Source organism: Rana temporaria, chromosome 9, assembly GCF_905171775.1.
Source record: "Rana temporaria chromosome 9, aRanTem1.1, whole genome shotgun sequence".
Taxonomy (NCBI): Eukaryota; Metazoa; Chordata; class Amphibia; order Anura; family Ranidae; genus Rana; species Rana temporaria.
Genome location: NC_053497.1, coordinates 118291806 through 118316104, shown reverse-complemented (window position 1 = coordinate 118316104; position 24299 = coordinate 118291806). Strand labels below are relative to the sequence as shown.

At 45.7% G+C, this 24299-nt stretch overlaps 1 protein-coding gene across 1 annotated transcript in view; it reads right to left on the bottom strand.

Moving 5' to 3' along the window:
- Positions 1 to 18813, bottom strand: part of KCND1 (potassium voltage-gated channel subfamily D member 1) — a 150110-nt gene extending 131297 nt beyond the window's left edge. The window contains exon 1 of the mRNA XM_040324270.1: positions 18712 to 18813. The gene's annotated coding sequence lies outside the window, so the exon portion shown is untranslated. The remainder of the gene's footprint in view (positions 1 to 18711) is intronic.
- Between the last annotated feature and the right edge of the window lie 5486 nt (positions 18814 to 24299).

Sequence of the window (24299 nt, the reverse complement as noted above, 5' to 3'; positions counted from 1 at the left end):
TCTCTATTTACATTACAAGAATACTGCTGAATCTGATAAATGGAGAGGTGAACTGAACAATACAGTACACAAGAGAACTTCTGCGTTTTGCAAGACAGACAAGAGAGGCACCACATGTCCAGTTAATAATCTGGGTAACAAAATGGTCAGTTTTTGGTGAGGTCTAGTGGTGGGATTTCCCTGCCATAGTTCTTGGTTCTGCTTCCACCCACCCTGGCATGTTCCCAATCTACTGCAGTTTGCAAAATACATTGTATCTAAAAAACACAATAAAGAGGACGTGAGAGTCTTGTAACGGCATTGAAAGTTGTGCCAACCTGGGAAGCCAAATGCAGAGATCTCCCCATCAAGGTCCCTAAAATATGCCAGGAGTCACTAAGGGGTTTTAAAATCCTGCATCTGGAAAAAACTGAAAGGTTTGGTTTGATTGGATTAAAAGTACTGCATGACCCTTAAAAAAAGGGGGCTCACCCCCAAAAGCTTGTCTTAAAAATTTTAAAGAAGAATTTCAGGTATGGTATATTTTACATTGGTCAAGCTTGATTTAATGTAACTATGTATATACCATATCTGTAGGATCACTCTAGAAGCTGGAAATCGATGTAGTAGACATCTCTACTCCAGTGATCTCCACTAGCTTGTGGATCCCCTACTGAGCGACTGCCCTGCTACATTCTGAACATAGGTCAGCTGCTTGGCTTGGGTGGCATTCAGAAAATGCTTTTCATTTTCAAAATAAATGTAAAACATTCTCAGATACAATGTGGTGGAGAGTTTGATGTCACTGCCTGCCTCTTGACCTCCAATCAGAGGACACTTTACATTCATTCAGAAAATGCGAAACGATCTCTGAATGGTGCCCGCGCCGAGCGGTCATCCTCTCATGTTCCCAATGCAGCAGGGCCAGGCCCGAATTTACTCCCTTTGCCGCCCCAAGGCCGGGTCACCCATCATTGCCGCCTCACCATTATTGCAACCTTACCGTTCCCTCATTGCAGCCTCACCATCACTGCCACCTTACTGTGCCCTCATTGCAGCCTCCCTCGCCATCATTGCTGCCTTACTGTGCCCTCATTGCTGCCCCCCTCACGATCATTGCAGCCCCCCTCACCATCATTGCAGCCCCCCTCACCATCATTGCAGCCTTACTGTGCCAAACAATGTAGCCTCAAAAGTCAGTGTGCGCATTATGCTTTTCGGGCAACTCCTGCTCCTGCTGTGTCATGGAGCTCACTGTAAAAAGTTTGGGCGCGCTGTGATAAAGGTCCCGTCCTCCTCCTAGACCAGCTTGTGTGATAGACCGACACCTCAAGCATTTTGGGTGCATTGAAACTTGGTGCCCCATACACAATAATACCAACCTAAGGAGCTCAATGACGCTCACAGTGCTCCTTGGGGGGGGGGGGGGGGGGGAATAGTAAGGACACATTTAGGGGACCTATAAACCTATTTATTATAATAGTGCACAAAACAAGCCATAAGTAGAGTAGACATACTAACCAACATTGTACATTAGTTTGACCTCAAGTATTTGTAAGTCCACTAAAATTTCATAAAATCTTTGACATGTTTAAAGTCAATCCATAAGTAATTTTCTTTTTACTTTTCCATTTGCTAGTTTCTCATTCTGCAAATACCGGTTACCTGGCTTTCATGCTAACCCTCTGACATCAATAATCTTAATTCAAATACCTGGAACAAGCATGCAGAAAAGGAGTTATAGCTTTACCTTTTCTGACCCACATGTTTGTTTAAAGTACTAAAGGGTGTCAACATAGTAGCCAGGCAACTAGCATGTTCAGGAGGTCAGCAATGGCAGCCTACATGTTTCTCTTAGGAAAGGTTCAGTTTAAATCTACTTTCAGTAAAATAATACATGGTAATCCTGCCACAATATTTTCCAGTTGAAGGTGACAACTGCCAATTGTTCTGCATTGTCATTCTGCCACAGCCTCTCTCCTTGAAAAATATTGTGTAGCCATTGCTGGACTGCATGCATGTAGATAGGAAGTGACTGAAAAAGGACTGCAGGGGATCAGCACTGCTAAGATGCATCAATAGATGAAAAAAGGTGAAACGGTACATTTACAGTTATTCAGTTAGGGTTTCCCTGTACTTTTAGTAAAAATAATTCTTATGGTCTACTAAAGAGTTGGGACGAAGTGTACAATCTACATAAAAATTGAATGCAATGATTTGCAAATCTCATAAACCCATATTTTATTCACAATAGAAAATATATCAAATGTTTAACCACTTAAGACCCGGACCTTTAGGCAGGTAAAGGACACGGCCAGTTTTTGCGATTCGGCACTGCGTCGCTTTAACTGACAATTGCATTGTCGTGCGACGTGGCCCCCAAACAAAATTGGCGTCCTTTTTTTCCCACAAATAGAGCTTTCTTTTGGTGGTATTTAATCACTTCTGCGGTTTTTATTTTTTGCGCTATAAACAAAATAGAGCGACAATTTTGAAAAAAATGCAATATTTTTTCCTTTTTGCTATAATAAATATCCCCCAAAAATATATAAAAAAAACTATTTTTTTCCTCAGTTTAGGCGATACGTATTCTTCTACCTATTTTTGCTAAAAAAAAATCGCAATAAGCGTTTATCGATTGGTTTGCGCAAAATGTATAGTGTTTACAAAATAGGGGATAGTTTTATTGCATTTTTATTAATAATTTTTTTTTTACTACTAAAGGCGGCGATTAGTGATTTTTTTTCATGACCGCGACATTATGGCGGACACATCGGACAATTTTGACACATTTTTGGGACAATTGTCATTTTCACAGCAAAAAATGCTATAAAAATGCATTGTTTACTGTGAAAATGACAATTGCAGTTTGGGAGTTAACCACTAGGGGGCGCTGAAGGGGTTAAGTGTGACCTCATATGTGTTTCTAATTGTATAGGGGCGGGGCTGGACATGTGACGTCATTGATCATGTTTCCCTATATTAGGGAACACACGATCAATGACAGCGCCACAGTGAAGAACGGGGAAGCTGTGTTTACACACATTTCTCCTCGTTCTTCAGCTCCGGGGACTGATTGCGGGACTCCAGCAGCGATCGGGTCCACGGGTCTCGCGGTCACGGAGCTTCGGACCGGGTCGCGGGCGCGCTCCTTCGACCCACGGCTGGGCACTTAAAGAGGACGTACATGTACGTGCTTGTGCCCAGCCGTGCCATTCTGCCGACGTAAATGTGCAGGAGGCGGTCCTTAAGTGGTTAACCAGTTCCCTCCTGGCCTATTGTACAATGGCGGCTGGGCAGGACTGCTTATGATCCGTAAGGACGTCATATGACGTCCTCCCATTTTTTCCATGTGTGCGTGCCCCTGGGTTGTGCAGCATGGCAATCGGTGGTGAGTTGTATCCTCACAGCGCATCACCAATCAGGGTAAATAGCCAATGACATTAGCTCTTTATCATGTGATCAGCTGTGTCAATCACAGCTGATCACATGTAAACGTCAGCGCTGTCACTGTCATCATTGCCCTGATTATTAGTGCAGCTTCATCCAGGGCCGTCTTAATAGCATCTTGGGCCCCTGGGCAAAGTAATGTTCTGGGGCCCCTACAATGATGACAGTGTAGGTAAACAGACATCAAGTAGGTAGGAGGCAGACTGCCTCCCCTGTGTATCTATCACTCTCATTGCCATCATGGGGCCCCCAATTTTCAGGGCAGCGTGGGCTCAAGGACCAGCTGCTTTGGGGAAAGTGCAGGGGCCCCCCCATGCAGCTGGGGCCCCTGGGCAGTGCCCAGGTGTGCCCTCTCATTAAGACAGCCCTGGCTTCATCAGTGCAGCATATCGGTGCTCATCAGTGCAGCCTCATCAGTGCCTTTTCATCAATACCCATCAGTGCAGCTTATAATTGCTGAATGACCAAGCACTTGTCATTCAAATGCCGCGTACACACGATTGGAAATTCCGACAAGAAAAACCGTGGATTTTTTTCCCCGACTGAATTTTGGCTCAAACTTGTGTTGCATACACACGGTCACACAAATCTTGTTGGAAATTCCGAACGTCAAGAACGCAGTGATGTAAAACACGACTTTTTCACTGCTGATGCTGAGACTTAGCTTTCTGCAGAGAGAAGAGAGTAGGAACACCAGTGGCCGGGTGCCCTATGCAGCAGTGCACCCTAGGCGGCTGCCTAGTGGTAGCACTGGCCTTGCATAGCTGCCAGAATCCAACAGCCTGCATGTAATCAGACTCCAGACTAGTTCTGTGGAAGAAGTAAACCAATTCCCAGATCAGGGTACGAGGGTTCTGTGAAATTCTGATTAAAAGGAAAATGTATCTTTTTTATTGGATAGTTGTAAAAAAATCATGACAGCTTGTCACTAGGGTAAACACGTGTCCCGCATTTTGCAGGTCTGTCCTGGGCACATTCATTACAGTGTCCTGGAATCAAACTGACACAGCCACCCCCTGGGCCAATCTGATGCCCCCAAAAAAGGCCGCCACTTTACCGCTTTACTCACTGACAGTACTTGTCCTGGCCGGAAATGCCTGGAGAAGCACAATCCCGCCCTCTGCTTGTGATTGGAGAAATCATAAATCCCGCCTCTTGTGTCCAATCACTGTGCTGTGATTCATTACAGCACAAGCTGATTTTTGGGAAGGGAGAGTGTCCCTACTTGTCACAGAACTTGCTAACAACAATGACTGAAAAGTTGGCTCATACACCTGTGTTATGCTGTGAAATTATAAGATATGAACACAGAAATATCAGATGTAATGTTTCCTTTTTCAGAAAATGAGACATGAAATCTGATTTGCCGCAGATGCCTGCTTTGCTGATCTGTTGCAGATGAGTATTACTATGCTGAAGAAGACCTTCCAACAAATTTGTTTCCAAAAAAAAAAAAAATGCTGCATTCTCCTTTTTCTTCCTGCTAGGTAAATGAGCCCCAGAGTGCATTTTTATTACCTCTGTAAGTACAATGCACTGGAAAGGCTCTCAAGGAAACGCTATATAAGCAAGCCTGTCAATCAGCGCACTATTGATATAGATCATCGAAACTGCAGGGACAGAGGTGTAGACTGCGGATGATGCTTGCAACGTTTTATTTAAAAGTGCAATTTGAAAACAGCTAATCGTTCCGCTAATTCAGCTGTTTTTAAATTGCACTTTAAAATAAATAATTTACTCTAGTTTATTAAAGTATTATGCTATGCAGGAGCACTCTGTCATTTATCTTTATCGACCTGAATGAATCTGACCCCTCCTTCTCATTTACATACAGGGGTCGCAGTACTGCAAGTCATTAAATATGCTTAAGGCTGAACCTCATGCAAACAGCTAAATACAAATGCATTGATTTATTCGCTAAAGTATTTATCATTCTGTACAGCTGGTCTTGTAATCCATCCCCAGGCAGGTCAGGTTAGTGACTTTGCTTGTATCTACAGGAGTTTAGCAATACAGCTTGGTCAGGACCCTCAACCCGATAGAACACCTTTGGGATGAATTAGAGCAGAGACAGCGAGCCAGGCCTTCTTGTCCAACATCAGTGCCTGACCTCACAAATGCGCTTCTGGAAGAATGGTCAAACATTCCTATAGACACACTCCTAAACCTTGTGGACAGCCTTCCCAGAAGAGTTGAAGCTGTTATAGATGCAAAGGGTGGCCCAACTCCATTTTGAACCCTACAGACTAAGACTGGGATGCCAGTAAAGATCATAAGCCTGTAAAGGCAGGTGTCCCAATACTTTTGGTGATATACTGTGTGTATGTATGTATGTGTGTGTGTGTGTGTGTGTGTGTGTGTGTGTGTGTGTGTGTGTGTGTATATATTGCATATTATTTAATTTTTGTAATTTAAGGCCTCGTTCACATAGGTGTACTCAATTTTACACGCATACAAAAGCTGTGTTTTTCCTGCATGGGAATGCAGGGGTGTTCTGTGCATCCCTGAGTTGGCAGTCCAATTCATATCTGATAGGACATGCACCAGCACAATGTCAAATTAAGAACAGTGGCTGTGTCTGTGCAGTTGCTGCATCCCAGTTGACATGAATGGAACTGCCTGCATGCGAATGCGTAGGACACCTATGCATCCCTGTGGCCAAACACATCCTTCGCATGGTCACAAAGTGGAGTTTCATCATTGTACATATAGGCCTCATTCTCTTGGACAGCAGAGGGGGTAGTAAAACAGGCAGTTGAGCCGGGTTTTAGTGCTCCCCAACCACCCACCTAAAGGATAACATGCAGCTGCTTGGGGTCTTACTCATGAAGGCCCCTTGAACCTCCTTTAGGGAAAGGGAGACTTGACTGCTGGAAGCATGGCATCACTTTGGGTGCGAAACTAAAAGGGATGTTAAGTAGCTCCCTTAGGATTGGCTACAAAGACCTGAGGTAGCTGGGTGGAGTCTGAACTCTAGCAAAAGTCTACGCTGGGGCACGTCCAACTGCTCTAAGAAGATTCAGCTGTCACAAGAGTTGACCACACTCCCGCCCTTTGTGATGTTTTGTCACAGCTTTACTGCCAGTTTTGACATTGCCAGCATTTGAAGTTCACGGTCCCTCAGACTGTTGGGGGGCTGGACTATAGTTTAGAAAAAATATATACCTATGCACACATCTTATTTGAAGAGCAAAAAAACAGGAAAACCCAATACAATATTTAAAATAAAGAACAATTTTAATCAACATAAACTTATTGGTATTTCACAGACTCCCCTCATCATAGAACTCCTCCCCAACACAGACCCCCTCATCACGGAACCCCCCCCCCAATACCAGATTCTTCTCAATCACAGATCCCCCCATAAAAGATTCCCCCCATATTAGGCCCCCATCACAAAGCCCCCCAACACAAACTTCTCTCCATCACAAAGCCCCTAATAACTGACCCCCTCATCACAAAGCCCCCCACCACAAACTCTCCATCAAAAAGCCCCCATAACAGATCCCCCATAACAGATCCCCCATCAGACTCCTCTCCATCACAGATTCCCCCCATCAAAAAGCCCCCATATCAGGTCCCCCCCATAGCAGATTCCCCCATCACAAAGCCCACCCAACACAAACTCCTCTCCTCACATAGCCCCCCATAACAGACCCCCCCATCACAGATCTCCCCCCCAATCACAGATCCCCTCATCGATATTACACTGCCGCCCCTTCTATAACATCCCAGCACTCCGCCTCTCTGCTACCTCTATCACAAAAGACGCAAAGCATGGCAGGTCCGGACAAAGGGTGGGACTTTGCTAGTGAAAGGCAGGTGTTTGATTGCTGAAACCGCCCCGCTGCTTAACTCAAAAGACCCGCCTTTTTTCCAGACCTGTCGTGTTTCTCATCTTGTGGACAGTGTCCTACATACACTGACCTGTCCTTCATACACTGACACTGACCTGTCCTACATACACTGACACTGACCTGTCCTACATACACTGACACTGACCTGTCCTACATACACTGACACTGACCTGACCTACATACACTAACACTGACCTGGCCTACATACACTAACACTGACCTGGCCTACATACACTGACACTAACACTGACCTACATACACTGACACTGACCTGTCCTACATACACTGACCTGACACTGACCTGTCCTACATACACCAACCTGACCTGCCCTGTCCTACATACACTGACCTGTCCTGTCCTACATACACTGACCTACATACACTGACCTGTCCTGACCTACATACACTGACCTACATACACTGACCTGTCCTGACCTGCATACACTGACCTGTCCTGACCTACATACACTGACCTGTCCTGACCAACATACACTAACACTGACCTGACCAACATACATACACTGTGACTGACCTGACCTACATACACTGACCTGACCTGTCCTACATACACTGACCTGACCTGTCCTACATACACTGACCTGACCTGTCCTACATACACTGACCTGACCTGTCCTACATGCACTGACCTGTCCTGTCCTACATGCACTGACCTGTCCTGTCCTACATACACCGACCTGACCTGTCCTGTCCTACATACACTGACCTGTCCTGTCCTACATACACTGACCTGTCCTGTCCTACATACACTGACCTGTCCTGTCCTACATGCACTGACCTGACCTGTCCTACATACACTAACAATAACCTGACCTACATGCCGGGCGGCATTGTAATTCCCGCCTTCTAAGTTTGCGGCGCCTATGATGGACGTCACAGGTCCTGCGATCCCGGATTGGACCAGTGAGACGTCCATCATAGGTAAAGCAGGCTCCAGAAGGCGGGACCTGCCTTGTCACTCGGCGGCACTTGGCAACAGAATGGCGGCACTCGGGGCTAGTAATTGTATACTTCATGGCCGGGACTCAGGGCTTTTCGGCGACCCATTCGGGGCTCCAGCCTCCCCAGCCCACCCCTAATGACGCCCCTGAAAGCAGCCCAAAGGGTGCGCCATTCGAATGGAACTTCCCCTTTATAGTGCCGTCGTACGTTTTGTACCTCACTGCGCTTTGCTCAAGCATTTTCTTTCAAGATCGTGTGTATGCAAGGCAGGCTTGAGAGGAATCGCGTCGAGAAAAACATAGTTTTTTTCATGACGTGAATAATGGTTGTGTGTACGCGGCATTAGACTTTACAACCACTTTAAAACAACGGCCTTTTTTTTTTTTTGCCGTCTATGTCCCCAAGACTCCCCATACCCACACTGTGTCTCCAACAGAGATGCAGTTGCAATGAAAACCTGACAGTGATTTCATACTCTACAGAAAAAAGTGTTAATGTCCTTGCATGTGCACTCATTGGAGGGATATCTCCTTGTCTCCTGGCTGTCCCTGGAATCTCTATCACTAGGACACGAAAGAAAGGGAAAGCCTACTCACCCGGACATAGAACCAGGAGCAAACTGACCATTAGGGCACTCGGGCACTGCCGAGTGCCCCATGCCACTAGGGGGCCCCCCATCAGGGTTGCCAGCCTCAGTAAAACCAGGGATAGTATGTAAAAATCTGTGTCCCTGAAATGTCCCTTACTGACATCCTTTTGTTCTAAAAATCCCAAGAATATAGCTGCCCTGCCTCTCCAGTACTTTCTCAGTGTGTGTATGTATACTGTGTTTTTGTATTTATGTATACTGCGTGGCCCCATAATCTCTTATTGCCCGGGGCCCCATAATCTCCTGAAATTTGTCATCCCATCCGTCATCATATAAAATAAATGTCTGCATACTAATGACAGGGCTATACAGTCACTCCTAATTTCAAGCAAAGCCTTGTGGACCAGTGCCCAGGGCAGTAGAGGGAAGCACCAAGCCTCAACATTTTCTGATAGTGATATATTTTCCCTTATTTTCCTTCCTTCTTCTAGACACCTCTCATGGTTACATTCAGCAAGAGAACTGTAGAGGGGAGACGTGGTGACAGGGTCACTTTAAGTTGGCCAAACATACTACAATCTGAATAGACAATTATTTACCTTTTGCCTTTAAAATTACCATAACTTTAATATAACTTTAATATAGGGGAAAATAAGGGAGATCCATATCTCCGGAAGCTGCCATGAGTATGGCTACCTATAGAAATAAATGGGGCATGTGTAGAATAAAGCAGATCTGGATAGGTCCATGTTGGTGGTAAGATTGCTGGATCAAGGCCAATGGTAAGTATAAGCCCAGACCGCTGTAGGGACTGAGGAGCTTTTTTGAGGACAACCTCACCAGAAGTGAAGTTCTCCTTCTAAGGTCCAGATTTTAACAAGCATGGTCAGCTTTAGAGGCTCAATGCAGTGGTTAGGATTTTCCCAGCGTCCACCAGAATGTAAAAGCATGATATTTATTGTAATAAAGTCCGAGAGAAGGTGCTGATTTGTTTTGTTGGTTATATATTATTAGCGAATTAGAAGTGGCTTCCCAAGGAGTTTGATTACTGAAGAGTTTGATTACATAGGAGAGCACAAAGCAGCCTTAATCTGACAGTGATCTATCCATTCATTCATATACAGCTCAGCTCTAAGCACAATGGATCCTTGATTATCCGCGCTAATGGCGCTGAATAGTCGATAAGCACCGTTTATAAAAATTACGTTTTTAATTACCGAGAAATACTACATACAGCTCTTCAAATCTAAATGAATTCAAGGAGAAAAAAGTTATTTCCCCCACACATAAATGCGCGTGATTAACAGACAATGGCCAATTTTGTTTTAATACAATCTGTCTACAAATTAAGTGTATTTTACTAACAAGCTATGTTCGTTTATATTAGGAGGGTTATAAAAGGGAATCCAAAAACAAAACAAACAAACATGCAAAAAAGTTACATTATGTATACAAAAGAGGTGCTGGTAACAGTTACAGATTTACATTAACATGAGCTGATCTGGTTCTGGAATGCAAAGTATTAAGGCCACTTTCACACTGAGGCGCTTGCCGCGTTGGTGGTAAATCGTCGCTAGTTTTAGCGGCGCTTTACCAACGTTTAGGGTTAAAAGCGACGCTGACGAATCGCATGCAGGACAGGAAAAAAAGTCCTGCAGGGCAGTATCTTTGGGGCGGATTAGGAGCAGTGAATACAGTGCTCCCAAAATGCCACTGCCATTGAAATCAATGGCCAGTGCTGCCGAGGCACCTGCAAAGCGATTTGGCATTAGTCTTCAAATTATTTCCTCTGTTAAAATTATTAAAATTAAATTAAAGCTATGGTCATATATGTAATTTTCTTTTTCTTTTTTTATATCACAGTCTGTTAATAACTAAACAGAAATTATTGTTTATCCGTGCCTCCTTATAACCTGTGTTTTGATCCTGCCAGTAGATTCAGTTATAACTTCCTCCAGAAGGGTGACAACACTGTTTGTTCTGCAATGAAATCATTGCATTGTCACCCTGTGGACATTTAGTTTTAGATAGAATTGAAGAAAGCAGTTTTTGGAACAAGGGTTTACCATAGGTAAAAAGGTGACAGCTGGAGGCACCCCTCTGAAACACTGTAAATTTGGACATCAAATTTTGATGTAGTTTTAGTCATAGGGGCAGATTCACAAAGAATTGCATGGGAGCAGCGTATTTGAGATACGCTACGCCGCTGTAACTTACTGTTCACAGCTTTGAATCCACAAAGAATTTGCGCCGTAAGTTACGGCGGTGTAGTTTATCTATCGTTGCGTAATGGCGCGCAATTCAAATGCAGCGAGTAGGGGGCGTGTTTCATTTAAATGAAGCGCGTCCCTGCGCCGAACAAACTGCGCATGCGCCGTCCCTAAACTTCCCGCCGTGCATTGCGCTAAATGACGTCGCAAGGACGTCATTGTTTTGACGTGGACGTAAATTACGTCCAGCTCGATTCACGGACGACTTACGCAAACAAAATAAAAATTTTAAATTTATACGCGGGAACGACGGCCATACTTAACATTGAGTATGCCACCATATAGCCGCTTTAACTATACGCCGGAAAAAGCCGACTAGAAACGACATAAAAGAATGCGACGGCCGCTCGTACGTTCGTGGATCGTCGGAAATAGCTAATTTGCATACACAACGCGGAAAACGACGGGAACGCCACCCAGCGGATGCCGAAGAATTGCATCTAAGATCCGAAGGCGTACGAAGACGTACGCCTGTCGGATCTAACCCAGATGCCGTCGTATCTTGTTTTGTTCAAAACAAAGATACGACGCGGGAAATTTGAAAGTACACCGGCGTATCAGTAGATACGCTGGCGTACTCTCTTTGTGGATATGCCCCAATGTCTTTTGGCTAAAATGCTAGTTTCATTTTAGTCATATTTTCGTCATCTAAATCGTTGTAGTTTTAGTCATATTGTAGAAGACTAAAATCTCCAGTGCTTTTTAGTCTACTAAATTCTCCGGTACATCTTAGTTGACTAAAATCTCCAGTACCCACCTGAACTTCCGCTTTGCTCGGAGCTCCGCCTGTCTGTTAAAGCCCCAGCCCCCTGTCTCTAGCGGAAAGCTGTAATGGCTGAGAGATGCAAGTTTCCTCTGTCTGTCTGCTGCCTGGGAGTTCTGGAACAATGCCCTGCAAATCACAGAAGAGAAACTCCTCTGTCGGATTTGTGTCTGTCTGGATGTGACGTGGTGAGTGTTTACCCTCCCAGGGAGGTAGCAGTGCTTAGCACTGTGAAAAAAAAGCAGCCTCCCTAGACCGTCCAGTTGTCTGTCCTATGCACACTCCCTTACTCCCATTTACATCCCCATCCCCACTTGCAGCTCACCTCCTCATCCCCAAAGTATATTGCACCCTGCCCTGTGCACTTCCTCACTCCCATTTACTTCCCCATCCTCACTTGCAGGTCACCTCCTCATCCCCAAAGTATATTGCACCCTGTCCTGTGCACTCCCTCAATCCGGTTTACTTCCCCATCCTCACTTGCAGCTCACCTCCTCATCCCCAAAGTATATTGCACCCTGCCCTGTGCACTTCCTCACTCCCATTTACTTCTCCATCCTCACTTGCAGGTCACCTCCTCATCCCCAAAGTATATTGCACCCTGTCCTGTGCACTCCCTCACTCCCGTTTACTTCCCCATCCTCACTTGCAGCTCACCTCCTCATCCCCAAAGTATATTGCACCCTGTCCTGTGCACTCCCTCACTCCCGTTTACTTCCCCATCCTCACTTGCAGCTCACATCCTCATCCCCAAAGTATATTGCACCCTGTCCTGTGCACTTCCTCACTCCCATTTACTTCCCCATCCTCACTTGCAGGTCACCTCCTCATCCCCAAAGTATATTGCACCCTGTCCTGTGCACTTCCTCACTCCCATTTACTTCCCCATCCTCACTTGCAGGTCACCTCCTCATCCCCAAAGTATATTGCACCCTGTCCTGTGCACTCCCTCAATCCGGTTTACTTCCCCATCCTCACTTGCAGCTCACCTCCTCATCCCCAAAGTATATTGCACCCTGCCCTGTGCACTTCCTCACTCCCATTTACTTCCCCATCCTCACTTGCAGGTCACCTCCTCATCCCCAAAGTATATTGCACCCTGTCCTGTGCACTCCCTCACTCCCGTTTACTTCCCCATCCTCACTTGCAGCTCACCTCCTCATCCCCAAAGTATATTGCACCCTGTCCTGTGCACACCCTCACTCCCGTTTACTTCCCCATCCTCACTTGCAGGTCACCTCCCCATCCCTAAAGTGTAATTCACCCTGTCCTGTGCACTCTCACTCCCATTTACTTCCCCATCTCCACTTGCAGGCCCCCCCCCCATTACTAAAGTATAATGCACTCTACCCTGTGTACTCCCTCACTCCCATTTACTTCCTCATCTCCACTTGCAGGTCACCTGCCCATCCCTAATGTATATTGCACCCTGCCCTGTGCACTCCCTTATTTCCATTTACTTCCCCATCACCACTTGCAGGTCACCTCCCCATCTCCAAAGTATAATGCACCCTGCCCTGTGCACTCCCTTATTTCCATTTACTTCCCCATCTCCACTTGCAGGTCACCTCCCCATCTCCAAAGTATAATGCACCCTGCCCTGTGCACTCCCTTATTTCCATTTACTTCCCCATCTCCACTTGCAGGTCACCTGCCCATCCCTAAAGTATATTGCACCCTGCCCTGTGCACTCCCTTATTTCCATTTACTTCCCCATCACCACTTGCAGGTCACCTGCCCATCCCTAACGTATATTGCACCCTGCCCTGTGCACTCCCTCACTCCAATTTACTTCCCCATCTCCACTTGCAGGTCACCTGCCCATCTCCAAAGTATATTGCACCCTGCCCTGTGCACTCCCTTATTTCCATTTACTTCCCCGTCACCACTTGCAGGTCACCTCCCCATCTCCAAAGTATATTGCACCCTACCCTGTGCACTCCCTCACTCCCATTGGCATTACAGCCAATATAGTTTACCGTTTTTTTTATTATTATATTTTAAAGTTACACTTCTGTTTATCAAAAAGAAATATCTTTGTTTAAGAAACTTGGTTTTATTTATAAAGACGTTCTATATCACAACAACTAAATCTGTGTCTGCAGTGCATGTTCAAACCTTAATACCATAAATAATATGTTATTAGATTTTTACTCCAGGAGTATATAATGAGTTTGGAAATTCTAGAGAAATGCTTAAAGCGGTAGTTCACCCACAATCCCATGATGTTACCATCGAGACAGGCATTGTAGCGCGAGCTACAGTATGCCTGTCCCGATTTTTTTAACCCCGTACTCACCTCGTAGTCGTCCATCGTAGATTCCGGCTCCCGCGGGGAATGGGCGTGCCTATGGAGAGGGAGGATGATTGACGGCCGGCCCTGGCACGTCACTCTCCCCGAAGACAGCCGGAGTAGGTCTCGGCTCTTCACGGCGCGTGCGCACAGGCTATGCGCACGCGTCGTGAAGACCAAGCCTATTTCGGCTATTTCCGGAGAAGCGTGACGCGCCAGAGCCGGCCGTCAATCATCCTCCGTCTCCAGAGGCACGCCCATTCCCCGGTATCTTCGATGGACGACTACAAGGTGAGTATGGGGGGAAAAAATTCGGGACAGGCATACTGTAGCTCGCGCTACAGTGCCTGATTTAAAGGTAAAAGAAAAATTTTTTTTTTTTTTCCTGTCGATAGGGTGAACCCCCGCTTTAAATAATGCATTACAATGTAACTAATGGGTTTACTTAAACCCATTAGATTTTAGTCAACTATTATGTACTGGAGATTTTAGTCGACTATGACGAAAATATTTCCTGAAAGTGGTATACAGTCATTTGTTTCCAACCCTTTACCTGGCATTTTTGCTGGACAGCTTGGTATGCGTGTAAATGTGGAAAAATATAAATCAGGGCATTTAAAAAAAAAAGGGGGGAATTAATTCACTGCATACTATCATTACAGGTATTAACCACATGCAGATAAAGGATAACAGTAGTTTTTTGAATAGTTGGCCTTTAAGCCCTTCTGTTGCTAAGCCCCACCCCATCTTTCAACTGTTAAATCTCAGAACTCTTCGTGCCAACTAAAGTTCTACCATTTGAAGGGTGATGGACAGGGAGCAGGGCTTACAAAAGGGAGGGGTGGGGCTTAATCTTGACATGGACAGAGGTCAAGACCTCAATGTACAGCCTGGGCTATGGATCAAAAAGACACCACTGCACTACTAGGATTGATTAGATCAGGGGTCTCCATCAGTTTACAGGATGTAGGGGGGCCAGACTGTGGGCTGTGAAAATAGAAAATGCCCCATCATTGGCTTTAGTGGGAGTAATAGTGACCCATCAATATTGTCAGTAGGAGCCAGGGCCGCCATCAAGGGGGTACAGGAATTACACCTGTAAGGTGCCCACATGTTCCCAGGGGCCGTGGCTGAGTGGAGAGGAGAAAAAACAGAGGTGAGCTGAGACTGGTCATTTCAACTCGAGGCCCCCTGCTTCTAGCGGCACCTGCAGCACCCCCCGCTTCTCACTTCTCAACTCGCGGCAGCACCCCCCCTGTTCTCTGCTCTAGGGGGGCCCATGCCTGTGTAAGGGGCCCCAAAATTCCTGATGGGGGCCCTAGTAGGAGCAATCGATGCCCCATCGATGTGGTCAGTAGGAGGAATAGTGCCCAATAATAGGTATTAGTTGGAGGAATGGTGCTCCTGGGGCCAGGTAAAGGCAAGCAAAGGGCCGCATCCAGTCCCAAGGGCCACAGTTTGGAGACCACCAGATTGGATTACTAACATAAGACTTTAGGAATCACAAGCTGAAATCTAAGAAGGCAAGAATACATTTGTGGGCTTTTCGGGCTGTTGCACAATACCCCAGGCTGTATAGACATTAGGATTGCCCTTGACAGGGCAAATGGTAAGAGGGTCAGCTGGTGCCTCCCCAAGAATTACAAGCTGTAAGACTTTTTACCATCCCTAAATGCAAGCATGTGCTTTTACAATCCATGAAGACCTTCTCTGTGAATTGGCAGGTGAGCGTTCCCTTTTCTATGTAAAGAAGGTCACTCCCACAGAGATTTCTAAAAAGTTGGTCCAGATGAAAATTGTATGCACTGTATACTTAATGTTCTTGTGTTCTGGTCAGTTAATTTTATAGCAGCCTAACCACATGGGTCATTACAAGGAAGAAGCCGATGAGCAAGTGAGCTAAACAAAATTGAGATTTGCAGAAAATTCACTGCAATCAAGCACAGATGTCTGAACTTTAAATACACACATGTTCATAGATTCACAAAGCATCATCCCAGTACATTGATGATAGCCCATGTACTGGCTAATCCACACGGTGTTGGGGTCTGTTTACTCGGCTTAGTATACCTGTTAATGATTAGCATTGCTGCATTAGAGTCTGGGGTCTACATCTGCATACAACGCTATCTTTGGAGGCTGTATGAGCGCTTTAGGGCTCTAATTTCCCTTAAAAATCCTGGCTATTTCTAAGATTTCTCCCTGTACTTTTTTGCGTCTACATAGAAGAATATTGGGTAACAGTAGGACTTGGTACCGTTGTGTGGCCTTAGGGTCTCAGGTAGTATCTGCATGGGGTTTGTATGTTCTCCCTAGACTGGTGTGGGATTCCCTGGGTATTCCCCCCCTAGTAAACACAAATGATTGAAGCCTGTGTGATTTGGGGACAATGATGTGTATGCTCCCTAGACTGCTGTGACTTGTTTTTGTGAGTTGTCTGTGTGGATACAATTTAAATAAGTTTTTATTATTATAGGTAATTATTGATGGTATTAATTGTTAGGGCCCTTTCACACGGAGCGGATCCGTATTGATCCGCCCCGTGTGGGTCTGTCGGCTCAGCGGGGATCATCCGTAAATCCCCGCTGAGCTGTCGGCGGACAGGGCGGTCCCCGCACACTGTGCAGAGACCGCCCTGTCTTTCCTCCGCTCTCCCCTATGGGGAATCGGATGAATACGGACCGTGTGTCCGTATTCATCCGATCCGTTCTGCCAGAAGGAAGAAAAATAGGGGTTTCTTCCGTCCGAAAAAGCGGATCTTTGCGGACGCGGATGCATCATCCGCTAACGTCTGCAATCCCATAAGGAAGCATTACAAGTCCGTTTACGGACTTGTAAAAAACGGACCGTTTGTCCGTACGTACGTGTGAAAGGGCCCTTAGTTGTTGCAGCATCTGTTTTGTTGCATTATCTGAATAGCTACATTTTATACCATTAGCAAACAAATTTCAGTGTGTGTCTGTATGTGTATATATAATGTAATATAAAAATAATGGGGCAGATCCTCGTACAGCGGCGCATTTATGCGCCGGGCGTAGCGTATCTAAGATACACTACGCCGCCATAACTTACTTTTTTTTTTTCAAATCCAGAAAGAATCCGTGCCGTAAGTTACGGCGGCGTAGTGTATCTTTGCCGGCGTAATGGCGCCTAGTTCAAATGGATGTAATGGGGGCGTGTTTTATGTAAATACGTTGTGACCCGACGTAAACAACGTGTTTTTTTTAACTGCGCATGCGCCGTCCGTGGGGGTATCCCAGTGCGCATGCTTGAAATTAAACCGGAACCAGCCAATGCTTACGACGGTGACGTCATTCTACGCAAATTCCTATTCGCGAACGACTTACGCAAAAAATTCAAAATTGTACACGGGAACGACGGCCATACTTAACATTGAGTACGCCTCATAATAGCAGCTTTAACTATACGCCGGAAAAAGCCGAACGCAAACGACGTAAAAAAATGCGCCGGCTGGACATACGTTCGTGGATTGCCGTAAATAGCTAATGTGCATACTCAACGCGGATTTCGACGGAAACGCCACCTAGCGGCCGCCGAAAAATTGCATCTAAGATCTGACGGCGTACTAAGACGGATCGATCCCAGATTCCGTCGTATCTTGTTTTGTGGATACAAAACAAAGATAGGACGCAGGAAATTTTAAATTACGCCGGCGTATCTATAGATACGCCGGCGTAATCCTTTTGTGGATCTGCCCCAATGTGTGTGTGTACAATATGTGTATTTATACAGTGTGTATATATATAATATATATATAAATAGTTATAGAAATGCAGTATGGCATGCTTGCATCTACATGAATTCCACCTTGCCTACACTAAACATCACCTCCATCACACTCATTATAAAAGCAGACAGATGGATGTGATGCAGACACACTTGCACACTTTTGCTCACTCTCTACTACTAGGCTCACCTATGATTCCTGGCATCTGTCAGCACTCATATCTAGTATCATGCTGCACAGCATACCGGACCCATGGACATCACATTGCACAGACAGGGACTACAACATCACGATGTAAAATGTAGCATTGCATGCTTTACTCTGAGAATCATCCCGCACTGACAACGCTCCCTGCGACACTGTTGCACATGTATTCCCCCCATCATCTTCCAGCTGGCATCCCCATCTGTCCCCCATTAACATTGCCAGCTTGCCCACCTCCATTAGCCCCCGATTGCCCTGTACTGGCAACAGTCCTCGCTAACTTCTAACATTCTTCTTGCCCTGTAAACTCTCAGCAATCCATCCCTATGAAACAGTCTCTAACAATAAGCAGCCTTCCCAATCAATAAAGTACTTTATATCAGGTCTGATCCACCAGTCCCCGTGTGCCCTGAATGAGTCCCTAGAAAGGACTCCACCTGGATGGGCAGTCTCCATCAGTAGCCTTGCCCTTCTTCATTCTGCACCATGTGTCCCAGTGTCGGTGTCCCTGGTCCTGATGTCAGCCTCAGCATCCCAGACTGTGTTCCTGCCTTGTCCCCTCTGCCAGTCCCTGCCTTGCCCCCTCTGCCAGCCCTACCTGCAGTCCAGGTGAGTGGTGATCTCCGGTCCAGCGGAGTGGCAGAGATGCTGGAGTCACCCCGGGGCTGCTCTCCTTCATCTCAGAGCTGGGATTAGGAGAATTCCCTCCTCCCTCCCATCCCTTCCCCTCCCTTCTCTTCAGTCTCACTCACTCCCTTCTCATCTCTTAATCGCTCTGCAGGAGGAGGGACCTGGAAGAGGCTGCAACACTGGAGCCTTGGAGGGGGGGGGGGGGGGGGGGATCAAAGTGCTACTGGGGGTATTAACCCCTACACTGCACCACTGGAGCCACAGAAAGGGGCACAGGGGATTAACCATTGCACTCCAGGATGAAATGATTAACCACTGCACTGCAGTGAGAAGAAAAATGGGAGAGCATGGGTGTATTAACTATTGCACTGCAGCCAAATAATGAAACAGGGGCCAAACAGAGATGATTAACCATTTCACTGCAGACATTTACAAGGTTAAATTATTAACCACTGCACTGCAGAGAGAAGCAAAAAGGGATAGCATTAGTGTATTGTATTGTATTGCACTGCAGCACTGGAGCTACATAAAGGGACCAATGCAGGCATGCAATAGGGGACAGGTACTGTTTATTAACCCTTGCACTGCAGCCAGATACAATGAATGGGATGAGAGTATTAATCTCTGCACTGCAGCACTGGAGGAACACTGCTGGCATGCAAATAGGGGACATGTGCTGTGTATTAGGAATTGCACTACAGCACTGAAGTCACATAAAGAGACCCCTGTAGGCATGCAACAGGGACAGGCAGTGTGTATTAACCATTGCACTGAAGCCAGTTACAAGGAACAGAGTGAAATTATTAGTCACTTCACTGCAGTGAGAGAGAGAGAAGCAAGAAAGGAGGCATTGATGTAACATCTATTGCACTGCAACATTTGAGCCAGATTAAGGGACCATTGTAGAGACGTGTAACATGGGCCAGGCAGGGTAGATTAACCATTGCACTGCAGTCAGATGCCAGGAATAGGATGAGAGAATTAACTCTGCACTGGGGCCAGATAAAGGGAACACTGCAAGCATGCAGTAGGGGATAGGCAGTGTGCATTAACCTCTGCACTGCAGCAATGGAGCCAGATAAATGGACCACTGCAAGCATGCAGCAGAGACCAGGCAGTGTGTATTAACCTCTGCACTGGGGCCAGATAAAGGGAACAGGCAGTGTGTATTAACCTCTGTACTGCAGCACTGGGGCTGGATAATTGGACCACTGCAAGCATGCAGTAGGGAACAGGCAGTGTGCATTAACCTCTGCACTGCAGCGATGGAGCCAGATAAATGGACCACTACAAGCATGCAGCAGAGACCAGGCAGTGTGTATTAACCTCTGCACTGCAGCACTGGGCCAGATAAAGGGAACAGGCAGTGTGTATTAACCTCTGTACTGCAGCACTGGGGCCAGATAAAGGGAACAGGCAGTGTGTATTAACCTCTGTACTGCAGCACTGGGGCTGGATAATTGGACCACTGCAAGCATGCAGTAGGGAACAGGCAGTGTGCATTAACCTCTGCACTGCAGCAATGGAGCCAGATAAATGGACCACTGCAAGCATGCAGCAGAGACCAGGCAATGTGTATTAACCTCTGTACTGCAGCACTGGGGCCAGATAAAGGGAACAGGCAGTGTGTATTAACCTCTGTACTGCAGCACTGGGGCTGGATAATTGGAACACTACAAGCATGCAGTAGGGAACAGGCAGTGTGCATTAACCTCTGCACTACAGAGTGGAGCTAGATAAAGGGAACAAGACGACATGCACTGCAGAGAGATGGGGATAGCGTGAGTGTATTAGCCCTAGCACTGTCTGTAGCACTGGATCTACAAACCAAGAATAGGATGAGAGTATTACATTTAAGAATGCAGCACTGGATATGCATACAGGGTTGCCAACCTCCCGCAGCATTTTTTACTGACAAAACATGGGAAATTTGCTGACGGAGCACATTTTTTACTGGCAACCTAAAGAATTACAGAAGTCCTATTGAAAACTAACACAGTGAATATTTGAACATTATAAACATGATATGAAAACACTGACAATACTTATAACAAAGTAATTTGCATGATTACACTTAAAAAGTCAACACAGCATGAAATTATCAGCCCCTGATATTTACTGACAGCTGTAAAAAAATCACAGATTTTTTACAAACTGTCAGTAAATTTACTGGCTGTTGGCAACCCTGTCTGCATATCATAAATAGAATGAGGGTATTAAACCCAGGACGTCTGTGCTTTATCTATAATACAGCGAATAGAATGAGAGTATTAAATTCAGGACTACAGTAATGAAAAAACTGTACTGGGGGGGGGGGGGGGGGTAGGTGAAACTAATAACCACTGCTGCACCAGAGCCAACTACAGATAAAGGAGAGAAAGTGTCCTATCTTGTATCAGACCCTAGTCCTGCAGTGTTTGATTCTCCCATCCTATTCTCTGTATAAGGCTCTAGCAGACTTAAGACCCTCCTGGTGTTCCCTATAAAAGCTTTCAGTTCTGCTGTATAGATGAATACCAATCTAACAATGTATGTGACTTCAGTGCTGCAGTGATTGAGTATACATTTACACTGCAGGACTTGATGTCAAAACAGGGACAGGATGAAAGTATTTGTCTGCAGCATAGACTAATACAGGGACCAGGGTGGGAGTATAACCTCCACCGTGCAACACTGAAACAAAAAAATGTTGCTTGATTGTTTAATGCTTGAACTTCAAACATTACTATAGAGTACCAACTATATTTCCCAACTGAGGAGCCCATTAAGTAGGGTTGCCACCTATCCAGAATTTACTCGGACAGTTCAGATTTTGAATCACGTGTCTGGGTTCAAGCCACCTGAAACCTGGACACAATATTCAGACCAGGCTGTGGCTCCCCAAGTAACCGAGACAGTCATACACAAATCTATTGCAGTCCGGGAGCTGCGGGCAGCGGTTTGGGGGCAGGTTTGAGGGTGGGGTGATAATGTCAGCAAGTACAGTTTGGCCACACCCACTGTTTGTCAAGGTGCTCTCTGTGCGCCACATTACTACTCTCCTTGGGGCACCCAAATGTATCCAAGGTCTTTTTATAATCCTATAGTGTTTACTGCACAACAAAATTGACCTATGTTGCAAAAGTGTTTGGCTTTGGCTTGAAGAAAAGGTGGCAACCCTAACATTAAGACCCCATCACATGGGGTGTTTAGACCCAGTGCATGAGGCTCCTGTGTTTAGGTGCACCCAGGGACAAATGCCTGGAACACAAGAAACCTGCTTTCATGGGCATTATGGGCCAGATTCACGTAGAAGTGCGGCGGCGTATCGTAGATACGTTACACCGCCGCAAGTTTTCATCGCAAGTGCCTGATTCACAAAGCACTTGCAATGAAAACCTACGCTGGCGGCCTCCGGCGTAAGCCCGCGTAATTCAAAGGGGCGTGTGCCATTAAAATTAGGCGAGCACCCGCGCCGGACCTACTGCGCATGCTCCGTTTCGAAATTCCCGCCGTGCTTTGCGCGAAGTGACGTAATTTTTTCGAACGGCGACGTGCGTAGCGTACTTCCGTATTCCCGGACGTCTTACGCAAGAAGGAAAAATTTTCAAATTTCGACGCGGGAACGACGGCCATACTTTATACAGCACATACGTGTGCTGTGTAAAGTTAGGGCACCAAAAACGATGACTAACTTTGCGACGGGAAACTAGACTAGTAGCGACCGCGAAAAACCGTTGTGGATCGCCGTAACTCCTAATTTGCATACCCGACGCTGGTTTACGACGCAAACTCCCCCCAGCGGCGGCCACGGTACTGCATCCTAAGATCCGACAGTGTAAAACAATTACACCTGTCGGATCTTAGGGATATCTATGCGTAACTGGTTCTATGAATCAGTCGCATAGATACTCTGAGAGATACGACGGAGTATCTGAGATACTCCGTCGTATCTCCGCTGTAAATCTGGCCCCTTGTCCCTGGATGCCTACTGCCCTAAACGATAGTACTGCTATGTGCAACTACAGTGCCTTGAAAAAGTATTCATACCCTTTGAAATTTTCCACATTGTGTCATGTTACAACCAAAAACTTAAATGTATTTTATTGGAATGTTTTTGAGATAGACCAACACAAAGTGGCACATAATTGTGGAGTGAAATAAAAATGATAAATGGTTTTCCGAATTTCATACAAATAAATATGTGAAAAGTGTGGCATTTGTATTCAGCCCCCTTTACTCTGATACCCTAACTAAAATCTAGTGGAACCAATTGCCTTCAGAAGTCACATAATTAGTAAATAAAGTCCACCTGTGTAAAATTTAATCTCAGTATAAGTACAACTTTTCGGTGAAGCCTTCAGAGGTTTGTTAGAGAACCTTAGTGAAAAAACAGAATCGTGAAGGCCAAGGAACACACCAGACAGGTCAGGAATAATGTTGTGGAGAAATTTAAAGCAGGGTTAGGTGATAAAAAAATATCCCAAGCTTTGAACATCTCACGGAGCTTCTGTTCAATCCATCATCTGAAAATGGAAAGTGTATGGCACAACTGCAAACCTACCAAGACATGGCCGTCCACCTAAACTGACAGGCCGGGCAAGGAGAGCATTAATCAGAGAAGCAGCCAAGAGGCCCATGGTAACTCTGGAGGAGCTGCAGAGATCCACAGCTCAGGTGGGAGAATCTGCCTACAGGACAACTATTAGTCGTGTACTCATCCAGATTCACAGATTCACGAATCTGGCCTTTTATGTAAGAAAAGCAAGAAGAAAGCCATTGTTGAAAGAAAGCCATAAGAAGTCCCATAATATATATAAATGCACACCACACTTTTCACATATTTATTTGTAAAAAAAATTGAAAACCATTTGTCATTTTCCTTCCACGTCACATTTACGTGCCGCTTTGTGTTGGTCACATAAAAGCCCAATAAAATACATTTACCTATTTGGTTATAACATGACAAAATGTGGAAAATTTCAAGGGGTACACAAGTGCCCTTCACCACACCCAAACACCAGAGCCTTATGCACTAAATGCCAAGTGTCCATGAAGCCTAGCAGAATTTTGTTTGATCAGACAAGTGTAGCAAAGGTGACAGGGTTCCCCAGTGCTGCACAACCAGGCACATAACATTTTCAGCTTTCATTAACAAAACCAGGTGCAACTTCGTTCCTATTTGCGGCTCATCCTGATCCTTATTCTTTATCCTGTACAACTCCAGTTTCTTCTTCTGTGGTATCTAACAGTCTCTGTTAGTTTAGCAACAGCCTGTTAAGGGCTAGGAACTCCCAGTCCCTTTTTGAAGTAGCACAATGTAATGTGAACTGCATCCTGGAGTACCTCCATTTCCCTGTATAAACTGGTCCCAGCTCTACCACTGCAGAAAATGCTAGCCCATCTGGCTGCCGCTTGACCAGCCCACCCGGATGCTTCTTTTCACCAGCCTGCCCAACTGACTCTCTGGAGATCTCCCAAGGTAGGGAAGATTTAAGCACACCACTATGTTCCAGAGATACCTGCTACATGTGGCAGTCTCTCCCCTTGCAAGTCCCTGTACCATGCATGTAGTAC